Source organism: Zingiber officinale, chromosome 4A (assembly GCF_018446385.1).
Source record: "Zingiber officinale cultivar Zhangliang chromosome 4A, Zo_v1.1, whole genome shotgun sequence".
In the NCBI taxonomy this organism is placed as follows: Eukaryota; Viridiplantae; Streptophyta; class Magnoliopsida; order Zingiberales; family Zingiberaceae; genus Zingiber; species Zingiber officinale.
The window spans coordinates 133,315,746-133,341,641 of NC_055992.1; the positions used below are offsets into that span (position 1 = coordinate 133,315,746).

General features: G+C 41.9%; 1 long non-coding RNA gene across 1 annotated transcript; it reads left to right on the forward strand.

Annotated features, from left to right (window-relative positions):
- The first annotated feature begins 1,502 nt into the window (after positions 1-1,502).
- LOC121973691 lies at positions 1,503-4,231 on the forward strand. Its single transcript, XR_006109710.1, has 3 exons — positions 1,503-1,804; positions 2,317-2,374; positions 3,972-4,231. It is a non-coding gene; the product is annotated as an uncharacterized LOC121973691 (long non-coding RNA).
- Positions 4,232-25,896: the final 21,665 nt, after the last annotated feature.

A 25,896-nucleotide genomic window follows, 5' to 3' on the forward strand; every position in this document is an offset into this window, starting at 1 on the left:
CGGGTCGACCTAGGGTTTCCGGGGGGAAACCCGAAGTCAGACTCGGACAGTTCGGAGACTGTCGAACTTTCATTCATATTTATGATATTATATGTGCTAACTTTGTCTTGCAGGATATGTGTGTATTTTGTGGACTAACACATTGTGCAGGGACAAAAGAGCAACATTAGCCTCGGATGAACAGTGTCCGAGGCGCCTCCATGGAGCTTGGAGGCACCTCGGGTACAAAGGAAGAGCTGGCTGCGAAACAGTGTTCAAGGCGCCTTGAGTGGTGATGGAGGCGCCTTGGACCTGTTGAAGGCGCCTTGAGTGGTGATGGAGGCGCCTTCAACTGTGATAAGCGCAGAATGGTCAGCGCTTATCTGCACGATGGAATCGGAGCGGTGGAGGCGCCTTGGATGGCTTTCAAGGCGCCTTGGATGCCCTTTATAAGGGGACTTCGAGCAGCTTCTTGAAGGAATAACTTACAAGCGATCTTTCTGCTACAAGTTGCTCACGAGACGATTCCGAAGTGCTGCTACGAGACACCGACGACCCGGAGCTCCGAATTTTCAGATTACGATATTGTCGTCGGTATAATTAATTGTTGTCATTTATTGTACTTTAAATTGTAATCATTATCGAGCTTATAGTTGTTGCCCACCGGAAGCGATCAAGGATCGCGGGCCTTCGAGTAGGAGTCGATCAAGGCTCCGAACGAAGTAAAATCGACCTGTCTCTGTGTGATTATTTCTTTTATTCCGCTGCGTATTTAACTCCGATAGTTTTTCGATACGAACGATTTAGCCACGAGTGCTATTCACCCCTCCCCTCTAGCACGTCTCGATCCAACAAAATTAACTCCTTGTTATATTGGTCCCTTCCAGATATTGGAACGAATAGGTGGAGTAGCTTACAGATTGACACAGCCTTCGACGCTAGCAGGGATACACGATGTTTTCCATGTCTCCATGTTACGGAAATATGTACCTCATCTTGCTCATATTCTAAAGGATGTATCCGTTGCACTTCGACCGGACGCCACATATGAGGAGGTGCCAGTTCATATCCTAGATCATAAGGAACATCGACTGCAAAACAAGACAGTGCGACTAGTGAAGGTTGGGTGGCAACACCACACTAATGAAGAGGCTACATGGGAATTGGAACATAATATACGAGCTCAATATCCTCATCTATTCTCTTAAGGTATACGAATTTGGGAACCAAATTTTTATTAGTAGGGGGAGAATGTTAGATAACCAACTTATATATATATATATATATATATATATATAAAAGAGATTAAAATAATAATAATATCAGAAATAAAAATAAATAAATAATAGGAAAAATAAAGATATACATCAGCATATAGAGATTTTCAGAATTTATGATTCATTAGGAATTTTTCTAAATTTTAGTTAACGGAATATGGAATAGTTTGTTGAAGAAGTCTGATTAACTCGTTTTAGGAGGAAATGCTAGCTTTAAATAAACCCAAAAAGTATCTGGCCTTAAAAACCTCCGCCGACTCCCTCCCTCTCTCTCTTTTCCCCTTGCGATCTCGCAGCCGCCGACCACTTCAGCGACGGCAAGGAGGACACCTCTTCGGCGTGCACTCCAGGCGAACCGTCGTTCCTTCCTTCTCCCGTGACCCCCAGCCGCCGCCGGCTACATCAGCGACTGCAGGGGCGGAATCGATCTCGGAGATCACCTCCCCGACGTGCATCTCTGGTTGATCGCCGTCGACAGCCTCAAACCACTCAACACCGTTGCCTCTGCCGGCCACAGTGAACTGCTGCGGGAGAGGAGGAAACAGTGGGTAACAATCTGTTGTGCCTAAATTATTCGTTCAGTTTAGTTTGGATTAGTGTAGGCAGCAAGAAAAATTCCCCAATTCATGAATCAATCAACTATATTAAACCTATTAACTCCAATTCTTCAACCCAAATAGAAATTTCTTTGGCACCCATTTATTCGGTTAGTAATCATTAATCATAGGAACTTGCATCTAGTTGTTATTTTGGAATTGATAAACTCTACAACAGGTTATGCATTCAATGAATTAACCATGCTAACTGGATTTTTTAACCCTATAACAATTAGGTTTGATTAATTACCAGATTTATGGTTTAAAGGATTTAGTTATCAATTCGGTAAAAACTTTCGAATGTTCATAGGTTTGATAGATTAACTAAGTTGGAACTATTACTAAAAGATTAGCAATCAATTAAGAAATTAATACGGGTAATGTTAGAAGATTGGGAAATAATTTGTCAATATGAAAATTTACTATTAACTTAATACTCAATATCCCTTGCATTCTTTTTTTAGGATTCGGGCTCGAAACAGAGCCTCAGAATTGAAGACGACTAGGATGCGTTGCATTGAGGTGGGTAGTTACCTCTTGTTCCTCGGTTTAGGTCTTTATACTTGGTGCATGATATATCTTATGGTTTATCTTGACTCTATTCTGGATTTGAATCTTGAAAATTGACACCCTATTTTACTTGGCAGCCTGACATTCGGTCCAAACATTACCTAGGTAGTCTCGTGTTAATTGTTTTATGCATGTGTGATATTATAAGGCAATAAAATAATCATAATTTAATCTGAGTATGATTGTTCCTATTTACGTGTGATTATTGGTTTTATGCTTGTATATCATAATTGCCCACGAGATCATCCGTGATAACGAGTTCGCTTGCAGTCCATAGTTAGATAGCTATGTGTATATTATGTCTGCCCACGAGATCATACGTGGTAGCGAGTTCGCTTGCGGTCAGGAATGACTATATGTTGTTGTTGTGCCAAAAGATGTTCACATATCTCCACAATGACATGATATTGTCCACTTTGAGCCTAGCCCTCATGACTTTGCTCTTGGGCTCTACCCAAAAGGTCTCATGGCAATGGAGATATCATGCATCCTTTTAACCCCATGATCTTTACCAAATCTTTTCAATGTAGGACTTTGATTAAACTCCAACAATCCTCCCCTCAAACGAAGGATCACAATTACTCTCATGGTTCGGACCTCCCCGCGAATATTTGGTCATCCTAACCTATTCTGGGCCTCCTCGCAAGCATCCGTGCCTGGTCACCTTGACCTACTCCGGACCTACCTGCGAGCATCCGACCACCCTGACCTACTCGCCTCACCGCAAGTACCTGGTCACCCTGACCTGCTCCAAGCCTCCCCGCAAGTACCCAGTCATCCTGACCTGCTTCGGGTCTCCCCGCAAGCATCCGCACCCGGTCACCTTGACCTACTCCGGGCCTCCCCGCGAGCATTCGGTCACCTTGACCTGCTTCGGGCCTCATTGCGAGCATCTAGTCACATTGACATACTCACCTCCCTGCGAGTATCTGGTCACCTTGACTTGCTCCAGGCCTCCCGCAAGCATCCAGTCATCCTAACCTGCTCCAAGCCTCCCCGCGAGTATCCGGTCACCTTGACCTGCTTTGGGTCTCATTGCGAGCATCCGGTCACCCTGACCTACTCACAGGCCCACCCTTAACTTCGTTCAAGGCCACCCCACATGGTATCTGGTTTGTACCATGGCTCTGATACCATTGTTGTGCTAAAGGATGTCCACATATCTCCATAATGGCATGATATTGTTCATTTGGGCCTAGGCCCTCATGGCGTTACTCTTGGGATCTACCCAAAAGGTCTCATGCTAATGGAGATATCATGCATCCTTTTAACTTCATGATCTTTACTAAATCTTTTCAATGTAAAATTTTGATTGAACCCCAACAGTTGTTTATGCACATGTTCATGTAGGTACGGTATGTACTTCTAATGATGTTTTGTATTGGGTTGAGCGGGTTGTAAGTGACTGTGTAGATTATTTACTCTTACCCATGCTAGTAAGTGCCATTACTTGAGATGATTTCTTTGGAGCCTATTATGCGTTAGTACCATGCACTCTTCACCTTATGCCCGTTTTACTCACTATGCCTTTAATTCCTGTTACTTTCAGGTTAGCAGGTAGAAAAGGAGTTGGGCTGCTCAGAGGTTCTTGCCTGTTGGTCCCATGCTATTTGGAGTTGTCTCTTGTCCCTAGTCTTGAAGTCAATGCACTTTGATTTTTCTTTGTACTCAGGCATTTTGCTTTGAAATTTGTTTGGAAACTTGTTTGGTTTATTTTATTTAGTTGTTGTGTTCGAACAATCGTCGGATTGAGCATGTTATCGGTTAGACATGCGCGCATGCTGATTATTGCTATGTTTTATTTTGGTCCCCCGCATCGCATGTCAGCAATGCATGGATTCAGATTGCCTTTCTGATGAATTGTCACTAAGGGGTACATTGTCATCAAACAATGATTCATACCCCTAGGGCGTGATGCAAGACCTAGTCTTGGGATTTTTTTTCATTTTCCTCTTTTCTGTGCAAGGTTCATGGCCCAAAACGAAGGATACAGTACCATACGTTCTCCCCTCTTTAACAGTGATGATTTCTCATATTGGAAGAAACGGATGGAGGTGTACCTGAAGACTGATTTCGACCAATGGTTTAGCGTCACCAAAGGATACAAGGCTCTAGTCGACCACAACACCAAAATTTCAATGGACCTGAAAAATTAGAATCCGGAAATGAATTAAAAAGCTCAGATTGACTTCAAGACCCTCAACACAATTCAGTACGGGCTAACGAAAGAAGAACTAAACAGCATCGACCTACACGAAAACGCGAATGACCTATGGGACAAACTTATATAACTACACGAGGAAACCAACGACGCAAAGGTAACAAAAAGAGACTTATTTTTAAATAAATTATTTAATATAAAAATACAGGAAGGAAAATCTACCAGTCAATTGCACGTGAGGATAAAAGATATTCTTAATGGGCTCCATACAGTCAACCATCAAATGGAGAATCGAGATTTGATAAGGTCACTCTCAATGCATTTCCTCGAAATGCACTGTGGGCATTCATCGTGGATGCCTACAATATTTTGAGGAATTTATCTAAATTAAAACAAGATGAGTTGTTTTGTGAACTTGAACTCCATACTAACTTAAAGTAGGTCGAGAAAGGTATTGCACTCTTTGCAGGTCCCTCAAAAGAGACCAAACATAAGAACAAACCAGAACCCGAATCTAAATCTGGCTCAGAAGATGAAGAAGAATAACTCATGAACATAGTCAGAAAAATGTTTACAAGAAGAAAGAACAATTTCTCGAAGAAGGACCTATAAAAGGTAATCAAGTCAAATGACACGAAGGCGAAGATCGCATGCTACGGGTGTAACAAGAAGGACACTACAAGCACGAGTGCCCAAAGATGAAAGATAGCAAACCCAAAACAACCAAAAGGTAGAAGGCACCGAAGGCGACATGGGACGAATCATCTTCAGAAGAATCGGATGTCAAAGATCAGAAGCATCACAATTACCTCGCACTAATGGCAATGGAATTGGAATCAGAAAGCGAGTCAAAGCAAGACGACGAGTTCGAAGACAAATCGAGCCACAAGTCCATACTCATTTCCGAAGGTTTGAACAAGGTATCTTCTATCTTAACCTCTAAATTTTTTTAGAATAATTGCATGTTTGAATAAAAAATTAATAAAAAATGGAAAACAAATTGAATCACTTCTTGAGGAAAATCAACGCCTCAAGGAATAAATTGAAAATATAAATCCAAATCAGGATATAAAACTTGAGGAGGAAAACATAAATTAAAAAGTGAAATCAATAATCTAAAAGGATTATTAGAAACTTTCACCACTAGATCGAAAAATTTAGATTTAACTCTTGAAACTCAAAGAGTTGTATATAATAAGTCCAGGCTCGGATATAAGTCTAACTCAACAAATACAACTTTTATATCACTTATAAGCCAAAACAAAAACCTAACTAAAGTTTGGGTTCCGAAAGCGTGCATAACTATGCAAGTATGACTCAATCAATTCTATGTACCTAAAAATAAAATTCATTATCTAACCAAATCCAACTAAACCTATTAACTCAAAACTAAACCAAAATAAACCTTCAAAGTTAAATTTCAAACTTAAGAATAAAATCAAATTAAATAATTTAAACTCAAATAGAAAAAAATTCAAATCAAATAACTTCAAAGCTAATTTAAATTACCATCAAGTTTAATTTCACTACAAAAATAATCGACATAAACATAAAACCTAAACCAAAAGTTCAATAATTCAGGGGAAGCTCCAAATTAGTTGACACCTCTAAAATAATAGGTTACCCGACAAGGTAATTAGGATTTGATCGAAAAGGGATAAAAGTTTAACTTGATAAACAGTAGTGGAGAAGTTTTGGATGATAGTAAGTTAGGAAAACTCTGTCTATGCATGTCTAGGAAGATATGACTTCAACCTGGTGCATTTGGCTTAGTGGAACTAACTGAATCTATCCCTTACCAATCTTGGCTGGTTTGACCAAAATTTTGTTATTAAGTTCAGTGGATAAGACTATTTGGAAAACCTAGAAGGTGTGGTTACTCTAATGATGTCCAGGTGACTCACCATAACTTAGAAGTTTATCCAAAGAATGTCAATTTGTTGAACCCAAATCTAAACTTAAATCTAACACAAGTTTAAACCAAACCATAAAATTCAACTTAAACTCATCTCACAAAATCATAAGATCCCTTTATCTGAAAAGTTAGATTGATGAGATGAATAAGGTTAAACTAAATTAAATCTAAATAATCAATCTGAAATTAAATAATTAATTCCTTAAAATTTTTTAAAATAATCTTAAAGATATTGATTGTGCTTGAAAAATCTTAGAGTAAGGAGGAGGATATTTATTCGGATAATTTTTAAATTCTAGGAAAATTATTTATTTATGTTTTCTAAAAAATTTCCTATTTCTTTAGTGTTCTAAAATTTGTTTTGGCCTAATCCTAGATTAAACCCATAGAAAGCATGATCCTATAGATCTAGGTAATGAGAATCTCACAAACACACTAGGTCTAACTTGATTGTATATTCATAAATATAAAATGGCGTGAGATGCGTTAGCATTTTGTCTGGACTTCAAATTCTTACATCAATGCATCAACATAAGTCTGGGTAAAAATATAATAATACATTGATCAAGTTAAGTAGTCCTCTTCAGTAAATTCTAACTAGACGTTAATACTTAACTTGACTAACCAGGTAAACACTACTATCTTCTGGTAGCCAGTTAGCAACTAAAGATTAGATAATTAAGAACCAATGGTAGATGAATATTTTTTAACTAAGCTTTTATTACTACTATTTTTTTAAATTCTTAACTTAATTAGTTTCCTAATCTAAGTTAACTTAATCCTTGATTTAATCAATTCCTAACTCAAATTAATTTCCAACTTAATTTATTTAATCAACTCAAATTAATTTCTTCCTCAACATGAATTAACTAACTTAATCAATTAATTCTTAACTTAAATTAATTTCCTAATTAACTTAATTATTAAACAATTAAACTAATTACTTATTAAACAACTTAATTAATCTTTATCCTAAATTAATTCCTACCTTAAATTTAATTTAATCTCTTAACTAAAATTAATTTCTTAACTTGAAATCAAATTTTAAATCAAACTAAATTGTACTTAAACAATTTATGTAACTTTCTTAATTCAACCAATTTTTTAACTTAATTAATTCTTAACTTAAATTAAGAATTGACCTAACCTAATTACCTCTTAACTTAATTTTTTTATTGAAATAATTTCTTAAACAACTTAATTAATTTTTAAACCTATCTTTTAACTTAATTAAAACTATTGATTAAAATCTTCTCTAATTAATTCTCTACTTAAATTTGTTCCCCTAATTAATTTTTTAATTATCCTTTAACTTAAACTTAATTAATTTCCTAACTTAAATTAACTTAATTTATTTTTAACTTAATCAATTTCTCAACCTAAGTTAATTCCTAAACTACTCAATTAATTAATTTAATTAACTTCTATACAACTCAATTAACCTACCATCAATTTAAAAAAAAATCTATTGCACAAACCAGGGGTGGGCACCCCTGGTATCAAGCTCTGGGTGCCCGGACAGGGTCCAAGTGCCTCGCCCAGGCTCTGAGTTCAGGCGCTCGGACGTAGAGTCCAGGCACCCGAACGCAGAGTCCGGGCGCCCAAACTGCCCTATTTAAGGGGGCCAGCGGGCGCTCCCTCCCCTTGCCCCTTGCCCCTCTCCCTTTTCTCTTTTGCAAAAGGTCCCTCACCGGGTTTTATGAGCAAAAATAAGAAAAGGAAAAATAAATATTTTTTTCAATTTCTTAAAATTTTCTCCTTCGGTTCTCAAGTCGTGCGTTGTGGATCAACCGAGGTTATCAGTTCTTTTATAAATATTCACAATGCGTCGGTAAAATTTTTAAACCTAAACTTTATTTTTTTTTTTGTCTAGAATTTTATTTTTAAGATGTTGTTTGTTAATTAGGAAGCGACCAAACTCTTCTGCTGGCCCCTCGACTGCTAGTATGGAGCCTAGATTTTCCACTGATGAACTTAGGATTAGATTTTCCTCTACTATCTATGTACCTTTATTGTCTAGATATCTAGATAAGCATTTTTTTCATGCGTTCATGTATTCCTGCTATCGAGGTTATTGATTATTATAGCTTGCAGCGTTTAATTTATTGTTCTAATGTAGTCAATATAGGTCTGTGTTCAGAACTCTATAACAACTTAGTTAGAGTTAATGATCTTACCTATACCACTAGGGTCACCAGTACAGATGTTATGTTATCCCCTACTATCATTCGTGATTTTTAGGTTACAACCATCCACATGTTCCCTTCCAGTGCTAGCCCCCTCGGGATCCATTGTTTGGTGATCCCTACTCGCATATCACCCTCGATACGATCTCTTCATATTTTTTGGAGGTCAACATGTACCGACTGTGACCTTATTTAGATCAGTCACCCTTAGAGTCGAGAACTATTCCCTTTATAGGGTCCTAGTCACATGTATTTTTTCCCTGATCACTTACGACGTAGCGATGATGCATCCTTTCCATTCATTTCTCCTTTATTCATTATGTCATAGGTTAGATATAGATATTAGTTTGTACATATTTCATATCATCCTCTATTCAGCTGGTATTACCACTAGGAAGTGGGTCTACATGCCCTATTATCACATTTGGACTGCCTACATAGCCTCATTGGATATTGATGTCACCACAGGTGATGCCAGAGCCCTAAATGAGTTTGATATGATAGATGCTAGGAACTTCTCCTTACCTGGTGTACATATAGATGATGAGCGTGTCCTATACTGGAGGAGAGAGATCCAGCACCAGTCTAACCTAGCCGCTCAGCCTCCACCTAATTCGGCAGCCCAACCCCAGCTTGATCTTGCAGCCCAGGATCAGCCTGATCCAGCTCCAGGAGAGGAGGCAGATCTAGATGAGTACATCGCTGCTCTCTTTGGGGTACCCGCACCTCTAGTCCCTCATACTTTTGATGACATAGTTATTGGACTTGAGGCATCCATAATGAGTCTTCGTTGGGATGTCTCTGATCTTTGACGGGAGAGCCATACTCATCATACTGAGTTGATCTATTTACTGTTGGTGCAATATCCCTCAGGTCAAGGCTGACCTGGGTAACCAAGCGGAGTCTTGGTTTGGGTTTAGATGTTTGACAATAAGATATTGTTTGAAGAAGAGTCAAGTAGGTCAAGGTTGACTGGATACTTGACTGGGAAGTCCTAACTGGGATGTTAGGCAAAATGAAAGTCCTGGTAAGTGAAGCCAGGCAGAAGAAAAGTCCTGGTGAGTGAAGCCAGGCAGAAGAAAAGTCCTGGTGAGTGAAGCCAGGCAGAAGGAAAGTCCTAGTGAGTGAAGCTAGGCAGATGGAAATCCTGGTGAGTGAAGCCAGGTGAAAGTCCTAGTGAGTGAAGCTAGGCAGATGGAAATCCTGGTGAGTGAAGCCAGGTGAAAGTCCTAGTGAGTGAAGCTAGGCAGATGGAAATCCTGGTGAGTGAAGCCAGGTGAAAGTCCTAGTGAGTAAAGCTAGGCAGATGGAAAATCCTAGTGAGTGAAGCTAGGTGAAAGTCCTGGTGAGTGAAGTCAGGCAAGGGAAAATCCAGATGGATCAAGGATGATCGGACATCTGGTGTTGGGAAGTCCAAGTAGGTCAAAGGATTGACTGGATACTTGGCATGAAAGAAAAGTCCAAGTAGGTCAAAGGGATTGACCGGATACTTGGCACAGAGAAAAGTCCAAGTGGGTCAAAGGGATTGACCGGACACTTGGTAAGGGAGTCCTAGCAGGTCAAGGGAGTAACTAGATGCTAGGCATGACATACCAACAGGTCAAGGTTGACCGGATGTTGGTTTGGGAGGTTTAGGACTTGGTTTTGGACAAAACCAAGTCGGATCGATCCGTGGATCGATCAGTCGATCGATCGGGATCGCTTGGCCGAAATCAGAAGCTCGGATCGATCCGTGGATCGATCAGAGGTCCCAATCGATCGGTGGATCGATTGGGACGCGCCTGCTTCGCGATAAGCGCCGGATCGATCCGTGGATCGATCCAGCGCTTTCGGTACAGAGGCGCTCTGGATCGATCCGTGGATCGATCCAAAGCCTCCCGATCGATTTGGGAACATTCGAATCGATCGGGATCCGACCGCTGGCGCTGCGTTTATAGCTGCAGGCGTTCGATGGCTGCGGTAGAACTTCTCCGATTCACTCCAGACTACTCGCCAGCTCCTCCACAGCGCTCTCAAAGATCAGATCGCCAGTTCTTGAAGGATCTTGGAAGCTTTCCAAGTCAAGAGGCGGATCAAAGGCAAGAAGAGAAGCTAGGGTTAGGGTTTTGTACTCATTGTAAGCTTGTAAGCTTGTATTTTGTTTCCCTTTCCTTTCTTCTTGTATTGAGAGTTGTGTAGGGCTTCTCCGCCCTCGGTAGTTACCGAAAAGGAGTGTTTCCATAGTGGAGGGTACGTGCGTGGTGTGGATCCTTGGACTAGTCACCTCTTGTGAGGTGGATACCAAGTAAACTCCTAGTGTTAGCGTGTTTGTGTTTGTTTATGTATTTTCCGCTGCGCATTCTTGAAGAAACAAGCAACAACAAGCAACACCGAGCACCGAGCGAACGCGACAAGCTATTCACCCCCCCTCTAGCTACTTTTGGTCCTAACAAGTGGTATCAGAGCGAGGCCGCTCTTCACCGGAATCATCGCCGGAAGGGTCAAGCATATCAAGAAAAGCTAGAGGGTGAAGAAGTTGGAGCAAATTCATCAAAGTCAAAGAATTCAAGAAGCTCAACTTCAAGATGCAATTCCAAGATGGACTTGGATTTGATACAAGGGTGGCTCCACCATACACTTCTACAAGTTTCGATTCTTGGAAATCAAGAATCGAAAATTTTCTTATGATGGAGATAGAGCAATGGTTTGCTCTAATGGAAGGCTTCAAAGCTCCAACAAACTCCAAGGGCAAGCTTCTAAAGAAAAGCAGATGGAGCTCAGAGCAAATTCAAAGGGGCGAGGCAAATGACAAAGTGACCAAGCTTCTGGTCAACTTATTGCCTAGCCACATCTTGGCTCGAGTTGGAGAGTTCGAAGATGCCAAGGAGCTTTGGAGCAAATTGGTCAAGCTTCATGAAGAGATCCCCTCCACTGTACAAGATCATGAAGAATCCAAAGAGGGTGACTCTTTGGAGCAAGACCAAGAGGAGGACTCCGAGGTTGAGAGATACTCAACCTCCGAAGAAGAGGAAATCCAAGAAGCTTCATCCTCAAGGGAATGCAACGAAGGGAACAAGGAGGGAGCATACTCCTTGTTTCATATTCAAGATGATGAAGCCTCCACCTCTAGGATTGAGGGGAGCAATCTGGTGACACCGGATCAAGAAGAAGAAGAAGCTTCTACATCCGGGTCAAGAGAAGAAGAGGAGGAAGAAGCTTCTACCTCCACAAGTCAAGAAAAATCAAATGGAGGAGAATCAAGGTCCGATCAAGAGGAAGCTTCTACCTCCGGATCCAAAGAAAAAGATGCCACCCCTACAAGCAAAGGTATAAATGTTTCAATTAATAATAAAAATCATATAATATGTTTTGAGTGTAGGGAACATGGGCACTATAAGAGCAAGTGTCCCAACTTGGCCAAGAAGAAGGGCCAAGTGGCACAAAAGGGCAAGGAGAAGCCCAAGGTGACCACCCCCGGGACAAAGAAGAGCAAGGAGCACATTGTGTGCTTCTTGTGTCAACAAAAAGGGCATTATCGAAGTCAATGCCCCAAGGGGAAGAAAGTGGTCAAGGCTCAAGGAGGCACTAGTCAAGGGGGAGCCTCCAAGGTAAAAAGGAAGGTAACTTTCGTTGAGCCTATTCCCTTGCAAAATGGTAAAAAGCATGCTAGGTCAAATTTTTATTATTTTAATGCGATTTACCATAAGAATAGGAAGCATGAGGGCTTTAAGGAAAAGCATGTGGCCCTACATGCCAAAACTACTATCCCTAAGGCTAGGAATGTAGGTAAAAGTCTAGGCAAGAACTCTAAGGATTGTAGCTACAAGCCTAGAAACAAAAATGCTCATGAACTTAATGGAAAACCAAAAACTAAGGACTTAGTGATGGAAAATCAAGTCTTGAGGTCAAGACTTGATAAAATGGAAAAGACCCTAAAAAGGATGGAAAATATCCTATTAGGGCAAAATGAGCATAACCTAGGTTTAGGGGTACAAAAGCCATCCAATGGCCATAGAGGTTTGGGATACAAACCAAAGGCTAAGAAGGATGTGCCCTCTTACCATAGAGTTCCATATAGTTATGGAACAAACCCTAGGTCTAGTGGTCAAGCCAAAAATACTAGGAAAGTCATCCCTAAGAGTATTTTTGCAATAAATGTGACTAAGACTTCTAAGAAGTCTAAGAAAGTCACAAACAAGGTCACAAGGGAGGTTATCCCTAGAGTTGACCTAGAAAATGTGACCAAGGCCTCTAAGAAGCCCAACAAGGTCACTAGGAAGGTATCTAGGGAAGTTATCCCTAGTGAGTACCTAGAGCATCCAAGGAGCACCAATAGGTGTTGGGTTCCTAGGAGCATCTTCTCTACCCCATAGATGGGTTAGAGAGTGTCAACTCCGATTAGAAGGGTAGTTAACCCAACTTTGAGGAAATTGACACTCAAGGAGCATTTTCAAGGTTTTTGTTAACCTTTGAAAATGAAATGGAATTATTGATTACTCCTTGAAAGAGTAAAATGTGCCTAATGGTGGAAGAATTTATTTTAATCTTAAATGGCACATATTGGAAAATTAATAAGAACTATCAAGTTGGGTTTTTGGTATGTTCTTAGGCAATTTAAGGCAATCCGGGCCTTAAATTTAAAAGTGCTACTCTTGAGGAAAAATGAAATATGCCAACATTTGAGGACATGTTTATTTTAATTGGCATAAATTAATCAAGGGAATAAGAAATGCAAACTTAGGCTTTGGCATTTTCTTGAAGCACTTTGGGCAAGCTAGGTTTTAAGTTTTAGGATTAGCTAAGATTAATGATACTTAGATAGGTAATTTAGGTATATTTTATTTATGCTAAACCTTGTCATGATTGTTTGTTCATAATATGCCATGACATCATATTTTATCTTATTTGTATTTTGCATTCATGACTTATCATGAAAAATACAAAAATACCATGTCATGCCATACATACATCATGTAGTTATAGGAATCTTTCTTTTGAAAGCTATTTTCTTTTGATGTATGCCATAACATAATCATGCATTAAGTTTAATTCCTTATAATTAAGGACAAATGGCATCTAACGACACTTATTGACAAGTGACATCCTAGGTGGATGTCTAATATTTCTAAAATGCCTAGATAAATATGCATGATCCCTAGAATAGGGCAAAACCAAAATCTTACATCTCACAAAGACCTATAAGATGACTTGTATGTGTTTCAGTGCACATTAGATACAAGTGAGATGTTAGGATGATGAACAAAACTCAAGATGTTGATTTAGTGCATTCTTTTGAGTTTTAAGTTCATCAAAACACATAGTTATGTGTTTTCCCATCATTGGGAAAGCTAATGTACAAGTCATGTGCATTATGCCCAAGGAACATGATGGGATATTGGTTTTGAAAATGTTTTTAAAATGGTTTTGGAAAACCTTGGTGAAGGCTATCTTTTGATAGTAATCACCATTGAATAGTTAGACACAAACTTGAAGAAAAACACTAAAGTTTTTGCAAGCTTTCAAGTTTGTGTCAATCTTTGAAATTATGATGTATTTTCATAGAAAACTATTTTTCCATGATTAAGTATGCCCTAAATAATGTCTACACGAAATTTCATAATTTTTGGATTTTGTAGAATTTTCTGGGGTTGAAGTTGAGTGAAAAGGAATTTCAGCAACTATCAGAGCTCGATCGATCCATGGATCGATTGAGTTCCATGAATCGATCCATGGATCGATTCAAACGGTAATTCCCGCGAAGCTCGCTGGATCGATCAGCCGATCGATCCAGGAGTCTGAATCGATCCGTGGATCGATTCGAAAGGTTCAATCGATTGGAACCCAACTTCAATCGATCCAAGTTGCTGATTTTGGAAGGCCTGATTTCAGCATCTTTGAACCTCTTCGAGTCTAGGTAACCATTCCAAACCCTTAAATACATTTGTATACATACAAAGGGTGTTTTCATGTTGAAAACAAGGATGGATTGGTTAACGAAGACTAAGTAGAAGTTTAGGTTGAGGTTGTCTCAAATTTTGAATATTTGAACCTCAAAACTTCTAAATTTGGGTTTCCTAAAGGTTTAGGGATTCCAAGTCATTGTTGGTGCAATGACAGAAGTTACCACCATGTCTTTAGGGGGAGGGACTCTTTAAAGACATGAAAATTACTTTTCATGAACCTTGGAAGGTGGTTAACCTTCTGTTGTGGACTTGCTCAAGGTTGAGCATTTAAACTTGAAATGGGGAGAAATGGGGAGTGGATATCCTCATTATTTCAAGTGGACACTCAAGTGGTAGATAATGCTCAAGGTTGAGTAGTTGTCTACATTGAGGGAGACGTTAAGGATAAATGAAGGGTATGGGACCTTCATTATCGTGTTGATCACAACGAGTGATGTTGTGAACAACGATGAGCAACTCTTCAGGGGGAGAGTCTTCAACAAATGAATTTGTTGAAGTGTGCCCAGAATTGGAGCATAGGTTGATGTGTGTCCAACGATGGGTTGATGTGTGCCAATAGGGGGAGAATGTATGGTTAAGCTTAGTCCTTCATTACCTATGGGAAGGTCATAGGGGGAGAATGAAAGGACTCATGAAAGGGAGTAAGTTAGGCTTTCATTACCTAGAGGGAGTTTGCCCTCTTAGGGGGAGAATGAAGAGCTTAATTTATGCTTTCATTACCTAGTGGCATGAAGAAGGAGGCTATGGGATTAGCCTAACTTACATATGGGATTGTAAGTGTTATTGTGGTATTGTCAAACATCAAAAGGGGAGATTGTTGGTGCAATATCCCTTGACCTGGGTAACCAAGCTGAGTCTTGGTTTGGGTTTAGATGTTTGACAATAAGATATTGTTTGAAGAAGAGTCAAGTAGGTCAAGGTTGATGGATACTTGACGAAGTCCTAACTGGGATGTTAGGCAAAATGAAAGTCCTGTAAGTGAAGCAAGAAGAAAAGTCCCGTGAGTGAAGCCAGAAGAAAAGTCCCGTGAGTGAAGCCGGAAGGAAAGTCCTAGTGAGTGAAGCTAGGCGGATGGAAAACTGGTGAGTGAAGCCGGTGAAAGTCCTAGTGAGTGAAGCTAGGCGGATGGAAATCCTGGTTGAAGCGGTGAAAGTCCTAGTGAGTGAAGCTAGGCGGATGGAAAACCCTGGTGAGGCGGTGAAAGTCCTAGTGAGTAAAGCTAGGCGATGGAAAATCCTAGTGAGTGAAGCTAGGTGAAAGTCCCGTGAGTGAAGTCGCAGGAAAATCCAGATGGATCAAGGATGATCGGACATCCGGTGTTGGGAAGTCCAAGTAGGTCAAAGGATTGACTGGATACTTGGCATGAAAGAAATCCAAGTAGGTCAAAGGGATTGACCGGATACTTGGCACAGAGAAAAGTCCAAGTGGGTTAAAGGGATTGACCGGACACTTGGTAAGGGAGTCCTAGCAGGTCAAGGGAGTAACTAGATGCTAGGCATGACATACCAACAGGTCAAGGTTGACCGGATGTTGGTTTGGGAGGTTTAGGACTTGGTTTTGGACAAAACCAAGTCGGATCGATCCGTGGATCGATCCAGCTCTGGATCGATCGGTGGATCGATCCGACGGACCCCATCGAACCTCGGATCGATCCGTGGATCGATCAGAGGTCCCAATCGATCGCTGGATCGATTGGGAGGCCGCGCGCGATAAGCGCCGGATCGATCCATGGATCGATCCAGCGTTTTCCGCGATGAGCGCTGGATCGATCCGTGGATCGATCCAAAGCCTCCCGATCGATTGGGAACATTCAATCGATCGGGATCCGACCGCTGCGTTTATAGCTGCAGCGTTCGATGGGCTGCGGTAGAACTTCTCCGATTCACTCCGGACTACTCGCTCCTCCACAGCTCTCAAAGATCGATCGCCTTCTTGAAGGATCTTGGAAGCTTTCCAAGTCAAGAGGCGGATCAAAGGCAAGAAGAGAAGCTAGGGTTAGGGTTTTGTACTCATTGTAAGCTTGTAAGCTTGTATTTTGTTTCCCTTTCCTTTCTTCTTGTACTGAGAGTCGTGTAGGGCTTCTCCGCCCTCGGTAGTTACCGAAAAGGAGTGTTTCCATAGTGGAGGGTGCGTGCGTGGTGTGGATCCTTGGACTAGTCACCTCTTGTGAGGTGGATACCAAGTAAACTCCTAGTGTTAGCGTGTTTGTGTTTGTTTATGTATTTTCCGCTGCGCATTCTTGAAGAAACAAGCAACAACAAGCAACACCGAGCACCGAGCGAACGCGACAAGCTATTCACCCCCCCTCTAGCTACTTTTGGTCCTAACATTTACTACACTCCTGGGGTTCCGATCCATCTTCCTCGTCTTTGTAGTAGGACCGTCTTTGACTGCTATTATGTTGCCTTTTGCTTGCTTGCTGCTTCATATTGACTTGATGTTACTTTACCCTTACTTAAGTTACTAGTATTCAGTTTCCCTTTAGCTACTTTCACTTTAGTTATTTGACTTGTTGTTGCTTATTACATAATGATTGATATTCCATATCTTATTATGTCCTTACTATGTTATCAGATTAAGGGGAGGATTTATTTAGACAATTTAAAAATGATTCCATTGTTTTCTTTCCACTTTAAAAATCTCTCTTACTTTGAAATTTTTTCCTTGTTTTTTTAAAAGTAATTTAAAAATTAGTCTTAAAAAGTTATTTTATAAAAGTACTTTGAATTTTTCTTAAAAAAATTTTCTTTGAAAATATTTATTTTTTTCAAAAGATTTCTTAGAAATTTTTATAAAAGTTTTGGAAACAAATTACTCAGAACATCTTTTGAAACAATACCTTAAAAAATATTTTAAAATACTTACATCATCTAAAAATTTATATTCAAAACTATATTTCAAAATCTATTTTGAAAATTACTTTAAAAACTTTTTTAGAAATTTCCTTGAAAATGTTCTGCAAAAACACTTTAGAAATTATTTAAAAAAATAACTTTAAAATATTTTGAAAAGTTACTACTTTTAAAATATTTGAAAACCTACTTGCGAAATTTTAATTGAAAATATTTATTCCTCCCTCAAATGAACTTGAGTTTTTCATTTATCAAGTTTTTATTTAAAAACATCACTTACAATTTTTTTAAGTAGTTGGTGTTCAAAGCCTTGTTTCAAAATTTCTTGAAATACTTGCCATAATTATTTGAAACTTGCATGAAGAACTAAGGTTGCAAAATCCTTTTTGCTAAACCTTTATTCAATTATTTATGCTTTATGTATTTATTTTTTGATGTATGACAAAGGGGGAGGATAGTGCGTTAGGTTAGAAAAATCAACTCACTTTAAACATTTCATGCTTAATGCTTACTTTATTGCTTTATTGTATTTTTTTCTAACTTTAACCCAAGTTGTCATTACATCAAAAAGGGGGAGATTGTTGGTGCATATTGTCCTAATAATCTGGTTTTGATGTATGACAAATAGGTTAAAGTTATATGTGTTGTTTGTCTAACCTTTCTACCAAGTGTGCAGGAGTTGACTGGTCTGAAGGATCTGACACCAGGCTGAAATCTAGCTAGATTCGCGGGACCTGATAGCTAGTGGAAGTTCAGATAGGTCCGCGGGGCCCGATATCTGGTGGAAAGATCGGTTGGGTCCGTGGGACCTGACAACCGACCGAAGTCCCATTGGGTCTGTGGACCTGACAATTGGTGGGAAGACCTAGAGAGTCAAAGGAAAATTAAGCAACTATAGTTGGTAAGTGGAGGTAAGCAACTGGAGGAGAGATCCAGTGAGGACGTGTTCCCCGTTGAGGAAACTATAGGCATCAGTCCAGCTTAGGTTCATTTGGAAAACCTAAGTTGAGACCCTACTAGATCCTGGTATCGGGGAGATAAAATCTAATTACTATTCATATTTTATATTGTGTGAACTTTGTTTTAAAGGGTAAATGATATTTTCTGTTATCTGGACTAACCCTTTTCTACAGGGAAGAAGATGTTGTAGAAAAGGGGAGTTCGGGCGCTCGGAGCAATTCGCCCGAGCGGGTACTGTAGGAACCTAGGCTGTATGGGTGCTCGAAGTCGGTCTAGGTGCCCGGGCCAAAAAAATCATCCACAAGTTGATGTAGAGCACATTGACTGGGCGAGCCACGTAGTTCAGGTGCCTGGAGGGGTTCTAGGGGCCCGGAATAGGCTTATTTAAAGGTTTTCGACCAGGAGCTTCAGAACAACAACTACTACAAGTTTCTCTCATGCGTGCTTCTCCGAAAAGGCTCTGATAATATCTAAAGGCTGCTATGCAGTTTACAGAACAAGAGACTGCATTTTGTTTCCTTTCTGTTCGTCGGTAACTTTTATTTCTAGTTCTTGTACTCAACTCTTGTAACACTTTTTGCGAACTGATAGTGATTGCCCAATAAAAGCACTTAACGAGTGCGGGCCTTGGAGTAGGAGTTGTCGAAATCTCTGAACCAAGTAAAACTTGGTTTGTTAGCATTATTTTTTTTCTTTCGTTGCGTACGTATTTTTAATTCGCTCACAATTTTTATCGATGAATGCTATTCACCCTCTCTAACATCTTTCCGATCCTACACCCTCATCCAGGAATGCGTCCTCACTAGATCTCTCCTCCAGTTGCTTACCTCTACTTACCAACTGTTGTTGCTTGACTTACCTTTGACCCACCAAGTCTTCCCGCTAGTTGTCAAGTCCTGTAGATCCAACTAGATTTTAGCCAGTTGTCAGGTCTCGTAGACCTAACCGAACTTCCTGCCAAATATTGGGTCTCGCAGACCTATCTGGACTTCGCACCAGCTATTGGGTCCCTTGGACCTAGTTAGATTTTAGCCTGGTGTCAAGTCCTCCAGACTAGTCAACTCCTGCACACTTGGTAGAAAGGTTAAACAAACAACACACCTAACTTTAATTTATTTATCATATATCAAAATTTGATTATCAATGCAACCTACACCAACACTAATTACTAAATAATGTTATTTTTTTATTGTGCTAACCCTATTTTACAGGCTATTATTTATCTTAGGCTAACATGAACTTACAGGGCAAAAGGAGCACAAGTTGCCTTGGGTGAACAGTACCTGAGACGTCTTCCATGAGATATAAGGTGCCTTGAGCACTCTTCATGAAAGACACATTCGGGAGTATGGAAGGCACCTTCATTCAGATAACGTAGAAGACCTCATCGACGATAAGAGCCTACTTTTAAGGAATATAGGTTGCAGTTGAAGGCACCTTCGGTGGTGTTGAAGGTGCCTGCCATCCATTATAAAACAGGCATTTTGTAAGATATAATAATTAAATAATAAGTTTTATTAGAGAACTAACTTTATTGGTTTTTCTAGAAATTTTTAGGGATTTAAACTGAGTCCGTATGACATATTTAAGGGGATGAAATGATTAGGTTTGGAGAAAACCTATTTAGATTAATCATTTATGTGGAAGTTGATTAAGAAATTAATTTGGGGTTTAATTATTTAACCTAAGTTGGATTGCTATAAAACCTAATGTTTTCATTTCCTCTCCCGATTCTTTCCCCTGCCAGATCCCGATATCAGAGCCGTTGACCGTCTTCTCCTCTTTGTCATTAACGTAGCCTCATTATCGTTGTCAATCTCCAACCACCAGCGACATCATCCCTGACCAACCGACCACTTCACTGGTGTGGATCCCAGCCATCGTTGTCAAGTCTAGCCATGGCTGCAGACGCGACCACCATCTGCTCCTCATGAGGGATCTGACTGACAGCATCGACTCTGGCCATCGATTCCTCTTCTCCTTCTCCTCCTCGAACCCCATCACCAGCCGGCCACCGAGTAGCCCATCTCCAATTTTCTCTGTTGAGGAGCTTGACGAAGGTTGGACATCAGGATGCCCTAACCCGAGCACATCTCCTTCTTCCCCTGCTCTAGAGACGTCGACTAAGGTGAAAAAAGGGAGCTGTCTCCGGCGGTCCTGTCTGTTGGTGCAATATTCCTCAGATCAAGGTTGACCGTGTTGACTGAGCTTGAATTGAGTCAAGCTCGAGTCTTGATGTTGTGGTTTCGATGTTTGACAATACATGTGCACAATACATGTAGTCAATACATGAAGATTGCAGGTGCAATTGTTCATGTGTGAAGGAGAGTCAAGTAGGTCAAGATTGACTGGATACTTGACTGGAAATCCTAGTGAGTGAAGCTAGGTGAAAGTCCTGGTGAGTGAAGCCAGGTAGATGGAAAGTTCTAACTGGGAAGTTAGGCAATGGGAAATCCTAGTGAGTGAAGCTAGGTGAAAGTCCTGGTGAGTGAAGCCAGGCAGATGGAAAGACCTAGTGAGTGAAGCTAGGCAGAAGGAAATCCTAGTGAGTGAAGCCAGGTGAAAGACCTAGTGAGTGAAGCTAGGCATAAGGAAATCCTGGTGAGTGAAGCCAGGTGAAAGACCTAGTGAGTGAAGCTAGACAATTGGAAAAGTCCTGGTGAGTGAAGCCAGGTGAAAGACCTAGTGAGTGAAGCTAGGCAGAAGGAAATCTTGGTGAGTGAAGCCAGGTGAAAGACCTAGTGAGTGAAGCTAGGCAGAAGGAAATCCTGGTGAGTGAAGCCAGACAATTGGAAAAGTCCTGGTGAGTGAAGCCAGGCACGAAGAAATCCAGATAGATCAATGCTGATCGGATATCTGGTGTTGGAAAGACCAAGTAGGTCAAAGGGATTAACCGGATACTTGGCACGAGGAGGAAAGTCCAAGTAGGTCAAAGGGATTGATCGGATACTTGGCACCAGGAGAAAAGTCCAAGTGGATCAAAGGGATTGACCGGACACTTGGTGAGGGAGTCCTAGCAGGTCAAGGGTGACTTGATGCTAGGCACGATGAACCAACAGGTCATGGTTGACCGGATGTTGGTTTAGGAGGCTTTAGACTTGATTTTGGGAGAAAATCACGAGCTGGATCGATCAGCCGATCGATTGGCTCATGCCCAATCGATCGGCCGATCGATCGGGCGAGTCTTCGCGACAAGCCTCCTCCCAATCGATCAGTGGATCGATTGGGACAAGTGCGCGATCGTATAGAACAGCGCTGGATCGATCGGTCGATCGATCCAGAGTCCCCAATCGATCAGTGGATCGATTGGGAGCTGTGATTTCGCGCGATAAGCCCTGGATCGATCAGCCGATCGATCCAGGCAATTCCCGAGAGCACAGAGGCGCCCTGGATCGATCAGTCGATCGATCCAAACCCTCCCCGATCGATTGGGAGCAATCCAATCGATCGGGATCCGACCGTTGGCCCAGGATAAAGCCTTTGGCGTGCGATTCCTTCGCTATTGCTTGCACGGTTCAGTTCTGATCTTCTCCAGCGAGCACAACATCTCCATAGCAACTCTTTGAGGTTCAGATCGCCAGTTCTTGAAGGATCTTGGAGAGACATCCAAGTCAAGAGGCGAGAACACAACAAGAAGAAAAGCTAGGGTTAGGGTTTTCATTGCTTATCTTGTAAGAACTTTCGTGTATCTGTTTTCCCTTTGCTTTCTTCTTGTATAGAGAGATTGTAGGGCTTCTTCGCCTTTGGTAGTTACCATAAAGGAGTGTTATTCATAGTGGAGGGTGTGTGAGTGCGTGGATCCTTGGATTAGTCACCTCTTGTGAGGTGGATACCAAGTAAATCCTTAGTGTTGCGTTGTGTTTGTTTTCTTTGTATTTTCCGATGTACATCTTTGAAGAAACAAGCAACGAAGAGCATGACGAGCGCACCGAGCTATTCACCCCCCTCCTCTAGCTACATAATCAGTCCTAACACTATCACCCTTTGCTTCTTCTCTCACCTTCAAGGTGTGGCCGATCACTTTCCTGGAGTCATCTAACCACTGAGAATAGCCACTACCAGCTGATAGAGGGATTCAAATTCCACATTGGATTTCTATCTTACCTCCTCATCAAATTAAGGGGTTTTCTTCATTGCGTGCTATGGATTGAAGGTAAGACAAGTTAATCTCGGATTTGAAACAATCTAAATTCTACTGTTTCATTAGGAGGTTTTTGATTTGGGTTGTTTGTTGGCTACTGTAGCTCTAACCTTCCTCCTGCCTCTAGATTTAGGGTTGGACCATACACCTGGTCAGATCAGTTGTTGTGGGGGTACTTAGTTCAGATGACAACTGCCCTAGCTCCGACCATCCATATTTCTGATAGTGAGCTGAGTTTTAGAGGTAATTCATGCATTAAGTACATTTGTTTTTGGTTATAGAATGATTAAGGTTAGTTGGGAGATTAATTAAAGATCATGTATGATTAGAGACACTCTAATTAGGTTGGGGATTTTGTATAGTTATTTAATTTAGATGAAATTAGTTAAATAAATATGTTGATGCAGGACGTTGATTCGAGATGGGCATCTCGACGTGGGATTTGTTCAGATATAAACTACTAATTAAGGCAGTTACTTCCTGCTTTGTCTCTTTAGTACTTTGATCTTAGTGCATGAGCTAGATATTCGGATAGTTTTTGTATTTACCTTGACTCCACTCATATTTTTCCTAAGCTTAATACTTACTTTCTTAATCTTTGAGATGATCAGATCTATATCTATACAGTCTCTCGTTGTCCTCTATATCTATACCCTGTCAATTAAGTCTCCTACAAGTGGGTGACCGACTATGATATTGAGAGAGTTGACATTGACTTACCAATTAAGTCTCCTACTAGTAAGTGACTCACTACTAGTAAGTGAATAAGAGATATAAAAAACAGTTGTCGTGAGTGGAATCTAGCTAGTCACCCCTTTGAGACCGAGTTAGGTTACTGGGGAAATGACTGCTTAGCTTCTCTTGAGATTAAGCACGCCTTTGAGACTTTGGGTTGATTGAGAAATATGAACCAAGTGTGTGGCAAGTAAGTGTCTATCACTGGTTACTTGTCTATCACCGGAAACATTAGGAATTCAAACTTGATGACGACTTGACTAGGACATAGATTGAAGCTTGAAGAGTTTTGAGTTGTTTTATTTGCACTATGCACAGGGTACTTATGCTTAAGCCAAACTAAACTTATTTTCATGATCATGCTTACTAATGAAACATTTTGATAGAGTTAGGAGAATGTATTAGGGATATGAGAGTGATCCGGCGGTAAGAATGGGGGACCCATTTCCTGAAGGGTCTCAGCTTGATGACCGATGAAGGGCTGACTAAGCGGTTAATGGCTACGCCGAGCAGCTGAGTAGGTCCGAGCGGAACTAGGGATAACCCATCCAGGGGCTTGGGTTTCCGACGCCAAGGCAGGAGAATCGAAGGGCCGAGCGGGAGCCGCTCGGCTGGAACCAAAGGGCCGAGCGGGCCGTCCGTTCGGCCAAGATAAGGGCGAGGGTACAATGGTGGTCGAGCGGCCTATGCGCTCGGCTCGGGATATGGGACATCAGCAGAAGCATGTCTGATGATTAGGCCGTACACAAGATCACACAAGGGAGGATTTTGCCGTCACATCATGGCAAGGTTGATACAGTAGCAGTATGGCCTCATGAACATCTTCCTGACAGATCCCTATCTAGGCATGGCCCTTCTAACAGACTCATACCTGGGTAAGGTCAAAGGCAGGTGGTTGCTTCGATTGGCGCGCTCAGGCTTCTTCGGGAGGTCTATATAAGGTCTCCATTTCTTCACCGGAGGTACACAATTCTTATGAGAAATCTTGATCTGGAGACCACCTTCTTGTTATTCCTCGCCTGACTTGAGCGTCGGAGGGCCGTCGCCGGGACACCCCTCCCGGCTCGGTTTTGCTGCAGGTTCACCGGAGCACTCGAGGACCCAGCAAGGAGCGCCACATCCCCAGCGTTCGTTGACCCTTGGTTCGAACAGGATCAAATTGGCGCCGTCTGTGGGAACGCTCCTGCATTCGAACCAGAACAATGGATAAGGCTGGACGACAACACACGGTGGCGCTTTCAACAGAAGAACTCGATGCTCTGGTCGAGATGAGGGCCGCCAAGCTTATGGAGCAAAGACAAAAAACATCAGCCGAGCGGCCGGAGCAACAAGCAACATCTGCGTCTGGTGGCCGAGCGGACGCACCTCAAGCCACCGTCGCATTCCACCAGGCCTTATTTCGTACCCCTGGAGCCGCACCAGCTCGAAGAGATAGAGGCTCTTCTTCAGACGAAATGCCAAGGCGGGATGACAGAAAAGGGAAAGCCCCCCGGGCGGACTCATCTCCCGAGCGGATCAATCGCCAATTCTCGGAGGTTATTCTACGAGACCCTCTACCCAAGCACTACGTGCCTCCGACGATCGGCGAGTACAATGGAACAACAGACCCGGACGATCATCTGGGTAAGTTCGATAACACAGCTACGCTCCATCAGTATACAGATGGAGTAAAGTGCCGAGTCTTTCTTACCACCCTCTCGGGATCGGCTCAACGGTGGTTTCGGAGGTTGCCGGACGGATCCATCACTAGCTTCAAGGACTTCCGAACGGCCTTCCTCCACCACTTCGCCAGCAGTCGGTGTTATCAGAAGACAAGTGTCAGCTTGTTCGCCATCAGGCAAGAGCTGAGAGAAGCGCTTCGAGCTTACATCCAGCGATTCAACCAAGTGGCGATGGATATCCCAACGGCCACATCGGAGACGATGATGAATGCCTTCACGCAAGGCCTTGTGGATGGGGACTTCTTCCGGTCGCTCATCCGAAAGTCGCCCCGAGATTATGATCACATGCTGCATCGGGCCAACGAATACATAAACGTGGAAGAAGCGCAAGCCGCTCGGAAAAAGGAAACTCCAACCGAGCGTGCACCTGTTCATGCCGAGCGGAAACAGCACGCCGCTCAGCAGCCACCCAAAGGACCGAGAGCCGAAGCGATTCGATCCCCCCACGGTAGATCGCACGTACAAGAAGTGGCTGTCGCTCGGCCCAAGCCAAAGAAGAGGTGGACCCCTATGTTCTGCTCCTTCCACCAGACGGATACGCACAACACGAGGGATTGTCGAAGTCTTCCCTCCGTGGCCAATCCCTTCCCCAGGAAAGCCGAACGACGGTCTCCTCCCATCGACAGGAGACAAAGGACCCATGAAGCCGACCAGACTCGCACCGAAAGGCGACATCAACAGACACCCGATCGGCACCGATCTCCGAGACAGGAGAATCGCCGGGCGTCTAGAGAACGGTCACGACCGTCCACTCGGGAAGAGGAAAACAGGAGCAATACTTCCCGGTGCGAGATCAACGTTATCGCTGGAGGGCCGACCGGAGGAGACTCCAACCGAGCCAGAAAGGCGGGCGTTCGGCAG